Here is a 7,500-nt window from a genome sequence, read left to right as displayed (position 1 = left end):
AGTCCACTCATTAATAACCGACAATTTCCCAGCCTGCGGTTTACACAAGTGTCTCCAGGTGCGGGTTAGTTCTCACACCCACACCCTGTGCTAATTATTTACCTGTATAGGGCAGTCACCCCCCCCCCCACAATAAAAGAAGATAAAAAGTAAATACAAATTGTTAGTTCAATAATCACAGTCTTTTTTCTAGCATAAGACTTAACAAGCATTATACCGCTCTTACATTAAGTTATGTGAATCGTAACAAATGTCGTCGGATAAACAGCTGTCGAGTTTTTATGCAAAGTATTTCAAGCATCCGGGCTGAAAGGGGTAAATTAACTGAACATAACTGTGATGGTAGACTGCATTACTTACTTGTTTGTAGGGAGAAGGCACAATATGTTCCAAAATTGATATCAGCAAATCTTGGTCTGTCCATTGTACGCCTGTCCCATTCAACTGGGTTCCGGCATAATTCTGCCAATGTAAGCTCTCTCTCTCTCTCTCTCTCTCTCTCTCTCTCTCTCTCTCTCTCTCTCTCTCTCTCTCTCTCTCTCTCTCTCTCTCTCTCTCTCTCTCTCTCTCTCTCTCTGTATGTCTCTCTCTCTCTCTCTCTCTCTCTCTCTCTCTCTCTCTCTCTCTCTCTCTCTCTCTCTCTCTCTCTCTCTCTCTCTCTCTCTCTCAAAAATACTAATAACAAGAACAGCCAAATCAGAAAGACGGCTGTCAGGTTATTAGAAAGAGGGATACACGGAGCTAGTTAGGGAGGGCAGATACCTTGTATGGAATTTGTAGACGTATTAGGCCCAAGGTGCAATTACATATTCCTATCCCTTCTAGGATTACAAAAATGGAGGGGATTTTGTTTTTGTGGTCAGAAACCTTGTCCTTTCTACCCTCCGACCAAGTTGCGAGTTGGTATGAGGAGCGACTCTTGTTTATTCGTGAATTAGGTTTGTGTTTGAGTTTGTATGTGCTTAGCAATAAGCTTATTTTCATTTTTGTTTAATCAGCGGTATTAAAGCGAATATATAATACAATGTAGCATGTCCTGTGTTGTATTTCACACGGTATGACTTCCTCACTCGAGAAATCCAAAGTGGTCGTAACCTTTCTAACTACTCGTCTACGTCGCTCCTTATATCCCCAACTCAGCAGGAACGCTCTATCGTGACCAATCTGGGAAGTGAAGAAACAAGGCCCGACTGGGGCGCACATGTCCCTTCGTGGGGTGGATGGTGGTTGATTGTTGATGTTACCAATGTCCCCAAAGAAAGGGTTAAGAGAGAAAAAAAAGTGTCCGCCCTATTGTGTCCTTATGCTTCATGGTGTTCTACATTATGGACGCTCCTCTGTGTGTCCCTTCACATTGGCACAAGGAACACGTCGCTCAGGACTCCGTTGAAGGTTATTCAAGAATCATAGGCGATTCAGTGCAGGACTTGCTGGTTCAGTGTAAGGGAGAGCCCCTCTTACACAACCCCTCCTTCCCTCCTCTCCCCATCGCCCTCCTCCTCCTCCTCTACAGCCGAAGGATAAAAGGTGTCAAGTGCGAAGAGGATTTGGATGTTTTATTTTGTGCGGTTGCCGAGGCCCGGGCGTCTCTTAAGAGGCGTTGCGTCCTTTGTCGGTCCTAAACTCCCCAGCAGGAGTCCCCTTTCCCGTCCCTCTTCTCCCACGGCCTTCCTCGGAACCTCTATTTATACCTTCATCTTATGTATACCTACACCTGCTGCTGCTGAGCCTGTCCTTCATTTTGCCATCGGCCTGGCCGTCAGCCTGAAGGGAATAGTCAATACATGGGGAGATGAAGGCAGGGCAAGGAAGGGCAAGGAGTATCGAGCAGAAAGTACTGCACAAAGACAAGGACTAAGAAATCGAGGAAGAGATATGGAAAGGAAGTTCGATTTCAATCTAAGATAAAGATGACACGAAGAAATAATTCGAGCATGTAAAGAGATAAAGGGAGCAGGCAAAAAGCCTGTAAAATCAGAGAGCGAAATCTCTTTGGGGAAAGGGAGCAGTAGGGATGGAGAGGCGCCCGGGCCTCTGACAGGTATTCCAGTTGTTGTATCACACACGTGTCGCCTTTGTTTCAGGTTACCCTTCTGTCCACAGCTGTCAACTGAAAACTAACACGTTTCTTTCTCTTCGCCGAGAATAACAGACCCTTCAGAAAAAAAAGAGGTGTGAGGAGTTGATCACAGTCTGTCGCTGACGCAGATCTGGGCGTTGTCAACAAAGTGCGCTGTCCAATGTGGTGATTTGACTGACGAACCTCACTCTGTTTACCATGTTTGAATTCTGGTCACAAGACTGAAGTCAAGCTCCTCTGCACATATTCACATCCACAGCATCTTATGTATGCATGCACAAAAGTCCGCACACGTGTAAATACAGTGAAAGAAGCACACAGTTACAAGCGCAGTTTGAACACGGGGACGTCCAGACATTCCCAAACACAAGTAAACACCATGTAAGCTAATAATCAGACGCCAAATCTGTCTTTTAAGGAAACTGCCGGTTTAAAAGGGTATACAATCGCATTCCTTGCTAGGTCTTTGGCATTTTTACAGTTACTTCTTGTTATTCACGTCTCGTTTTATAAATCTTCATGCTGATATTATTATTGTTACTATTATTATTATATTTATCTTATTATTTGTTTATTTTTATCATCAATGATGCTGATAATGATAATGGTGATATTGGTATTATCATCATTTTTATTATAGTTCATTATTAATCAATTACTCTATTTATTGATGTATTATCATCATTGTTATTATTATAATTATTGTTATTACCATTATTATTATTTTTATTATTATTACTATTATTATTTTTATGATTATTATTATTATTATTATTATCAATATAATCATTATTATTATAATTACTATCATTATCATTATTGTTATCATTATTATTATCATCAACATTATCATTATTATAATTAATATTATTATGATTGTTATTATTATTACCATTATTATCATTATTATTCTTATAATTGTTATCATCATCATTACCATCGTCAACATTGGCTTTATAAAGGAATAAAATCACTAAAGCAGTCATATCCAGCAGTACAGAGAGTGTAGATCGTGGAAAGCATATTGCGATGCCTTTTAAAGGACGGAGCAGTGCAGGTGCATGTGTCAGAATTCTTAAACGACGTCATGGATGTTTTACTAATGGCGATACGGCTGCCGCGTTAAGCATGTGTTTACAGGCTGGTGTGTGTTCTCGAGGTCACCTACCTCTACTGAACGGCAACTAGATGAGTGTGTGTAGTTAGGGTGGTTTGATCTTTTAAGAGGAATGTTAGCATTAGCTTGATTTATATGTGATTCAGTCCGCTGAAATACAAGCCGTAAGTAACGCCACCCGCCACGCCGAATCTTCTTTTGCAGACTTGCAGAGGTAAAACATTTATGCACATGGATTGTGAGACTGTGAGCAACATATTAAAACGAAATAGTTATTGGTGATACGACTTCAGATTTTTTTGAGCACAGACTAGAAGGGTTAAGATCGTGTACTGATCGTAACGACAATATTATGGCAAATTGTGAAGTCAAAGACACTGGTAGCTTCCCTTGTACGGTCTTCCTTGTAAGGCAAACCATATGTGATATCCCATATACGGATAACCACGTTGCCTTATGGGTTCCGTTAAGGGATCTCGTGAACGAAGATTTTAGAAATGGCTCGACTGAATTTATAACGGGCGTTTTCTAATGCCTCCGCACACTCCCAGAGGCATTCGTTTATCGGTTGGCAAGTGACGCCGGCGTGTCTTGTTGTACTCGAGATCTGCAGAGTGCAACGTCAGCTCGCGCTCGATCCAACGCTCAACTTCCTTCGTGCTTGACGGCATGGGCACAGCTCGCCATGTCTCTTGACTTTTTTAAGGGATCGGAAAAAAAAAACATGTATATAAACATATCAGAATGATTTATACATGTCGTGATGAAAACATAGAGGCATTTTTTGCAAAGTGTTGTATATAAGATATACTCAGTGAGTAAAAAAAAAAAAAAAAAAAAAAAAAAAAAAAAAAAAAAAAAAAAATATATATATATATATATATATATATATATATATATATATATATCGTAGGCTAGAATGTCATATATGTGCAACATATTGTCATATGTACACATCTGCCATGGGAAAGATTCCTCCAGCTTTACAGCTCCCATTAACTCTTATTTTACATAATTTTAAACTACTACCATCGGGTTGGACAAACCCAACAAACCAATATATGATATAGAAAATATTTTATTACTTCCAGCGGCATGAGACATTAAGATTCTAGTACACATTTCGTTGATAAAAGTACAAAGAACATTTTAAGACCAAAAAAAAAAAAACATTGTAAGCAAATCTGCACATCATGTTTTCTCTATCCTCTCTTTATTAAAGTTTTGAAGTAAACACCTTAGTTATCACTCTGTCTGACGGTCAGCTGTGTGAACAAATATCTCATTCGGTAACTCTCAAATCTCCTTATATCGCAAAAAAAAAAAAAAAAAAAAAAAAAAAAAAAATATATATATATATATATATATATATAATAAAAAAATAATATTAATAAATAAAAAAAAATAATAATAAAAATATGTATATCAGAAATCACGCGATCACATTAATGACGTTTTTTGATTCATTAATACTGCATTATTAAGAGTAACCTTATATTGTTATGCCGATTAATAGTATATGTAACATCGTTAATGATACAAAGGAATCCGAAGCAGTCCTCAGCACTCACGATTTTTTTTCTTATAATGTGTAATTGATTTTCGGTCGAGCTTTTAAGTATCATTATTATCTATTACTATTATCGTTATTATCATTATCATTATTATCATTATTATTATTATTATCCTCATGATTATTGTCATTGTTATTGTTGTTGTTTTTATTATTATTATTATCATTATTATTGTTATCATAATTATCAATTGATATTTATCATTACTATCATTACTATTATTGTAGTTGTTATTACTAACATCATTATTGTCCTTATTATCATTATTACTATTATAATTATCACTATTATCATTATCATTATTACCATCATCATTACCATTACCATTATCATTATCATCATCATTATTATTATTCACATTATTATTATTTCTATCATCACTATCACCATTATCATTACCATTATTATCATAATTGTGATTATCATCATCATCCTTGGTTTAATAATTGTCGTTGTTAATGTTCAAATTCATTTCAGTTCAGATCCCAATCAAACCTAGATGGATTTCAATACTCGAGACCACATGGGTGGACTAAGTAAGCATCTGGGTACGAAACGCAGATTTTTTTTTTAACTTTAACGAACATAAGGAGCATTTTGATTGCTTAATTTCGCAAGAGATATATATATTTTTGTTTGTCGGTCTGTTAGTTATATGATTCAGAAAAAAAAATGTATTTATAAATTGATAAGTTTCGTTAGCAATGGAAAATATGAATATAGTCTATGGTCAACCACCTAATACACACACACACACACACACACACACACACACACACACACACACACACACACACACACACACACACACACACACGCACACATATATATACACACAAAAACAAACAAACAAACAAACACATAAAAAATAGAGACGTCATCAGCATACAGAAAACACCGACGCGACGTAGGAACGAGCGTGTCAACCAGGAACCTGCTGCCACTGGCGGAGGCGCAGGTGGGCCGGACCGGGGCGCGAGGGCGAGTCATGGGCGTGGCAATAAGCGAAGAAGCCCGGCAGGCGGAGGAAAGCTAGAACGGGGAAGGCCGGGTTAGAGGAGGCCAGGTCGAGGAAGAGGAATCGCGAAGCACTTACTTGGCTCAGTGATTCATAGCGGATCAAAGGGTCACGTCTAGTTCATGATTAACCCTACGATGACCTCCGTCGATCCTTCCTTTGGCGTAGGCGTGGGAGGAAGTGCGTTTGGTAGGAACTGTAAGTGTGAGTGTGTGCTAGTGACTGTGTGTAAGTGTATGGATCGTAGTAATTACACACAAACTCTCACATACACAGATATCTATCTAATCCTCAAAGTTTACATCCTGCAACACAAAGGGCGAGGCAAATGCCGCAGAGAATGAGCAGTAGGACACCCGAGCTCCTCTCTGAAGAGGCCAGAGGCTTATCAGAATCGCCGAATAAAAACTGCAGCTCGAGACGACGGGAAAAGACACACGGGAACTGAAGTACCCGGGTTGTCAACACTAGGATTTTACTAACACTACCATAGCCTTTATTTCAGTATTCGTGATAAATATCATAATCTTTTGACTCGTTATCATTTATCCTTATTATTATCATCATCATTATCTTTGGAATATGATGCTGATCATCACCATCATGATTGTCAGTCTCCTCACCACCGTCAGTTATCAGTTATCATCATCATCATCATCATCATCATCATCATCATCATCATCATCATCATCACCACCACCACCACCATACTCTCATCAGCGGCGGGGACATTTCCAAGAGGGGCGTGGATGAGCAGGCAAGTTGGAGCTGAACCTGTTTGTCGCGCGGGCACCGGGAGGGGGGGGGGGTATGGGAGAGGGTACCACGGGGCGTTACCAAGCTCTCGAAGAGTAGTAATACATACCTGGCGTGACATACTCCCCTGTGTTCCCAGCGTCGTAGGTGTTGCTCGCACGGGCGTAACCTTCCAGGGGACCAGAGTTGCCCCGAAACCTGACACTCGATCCTCTTCCCTCGCTAGTGACTGATTGTGTCCCTGTGTAGTTGTGTTGATTGTGTAGAGTGACGATGTCGGCAACACCGATCCTCTTGGGTTGGATGTAACTTCGTTTATCATTAGCCTACTCCATTTTCCGAGGTCTTTATCATGACCCATTCATGTTGCCTCATTTTACACAGTAAGATTTAACACAACCCCTCCTCATGTGTTAGATGAATGCTCTGTTATCGGTCTTAGTAGCCGTCCTCATCACTGCGAACTTTGCATGCAGAAAGTATCCAATGAGAGGTCATTCACAGATACGCCCACATGTGACGAACCAGACGTCAGCATGTACGTATGCACGCACACGCGCGGGGCGACCCGGAGATTAACTTACACCACGCGATGCTATAATCATTTTATCGCTAACCAAGCAATTCGAGATGCCTATAAGATTCGGTATAGTACGCGAGTATTTCCATTGGTTGATACCCTTCGATCACAAAGCGAAATCATAACAAAAGAAACACAACAGACAACAAGGATGCATATGTGAGTCCACCGCAGTTGGAGTTGTCGTGTTACTGTGGTGGAGAACGAACAAGTCCGTGAACGGTGAGGTTGGGTTGCGGTGTCACGTTACCTCGTATATATGTTTTGATACCTGGAGATCCTGAACGAAGCATTGATTGATACACGAATATAAGATGTTAAATATTTAGTTTTCATTTACATTTAGGGTCGGGTCTAGAGGTTTAAAGTTTATAA

At 39.6% G+C, this 7,500-nt stretch overlaps 1 protein-coding gene across 1 annotated transcript in view; it reads left to right on the top strand.

Annotated features, from left to right (window-relative positions):
- LOC122261148 (CD151 antigen) overlaps positions 1–7,500 on the top strand; it is a 38,825-nt gene that overhangs the window by 24,419 nt on the left and 6,906 nt on the right. The gene's annotated exons all lie outside the window — the stretch shown is intronic.

Source organism: Penaeus japonicus, unplaced genomic scaffold (assembly GCF_977035675.1).
Source record: "Penaeus japonicus unplaced genomic scaffold, GWHDUDI00000001_assembly GWHDUDI00000002, whole genome shotgun sequence".
NCBI classification, from domain to species: domain Eukaryota; kingdom Metazoa; phylum Arthropoda; class Malacostraca; order Decapoda; family Penaeidae; genus Penaeus; species Penaeus japonicus.
This window is presented reverse-complemented; position numbering and strand designations above follow the sequence as displayed.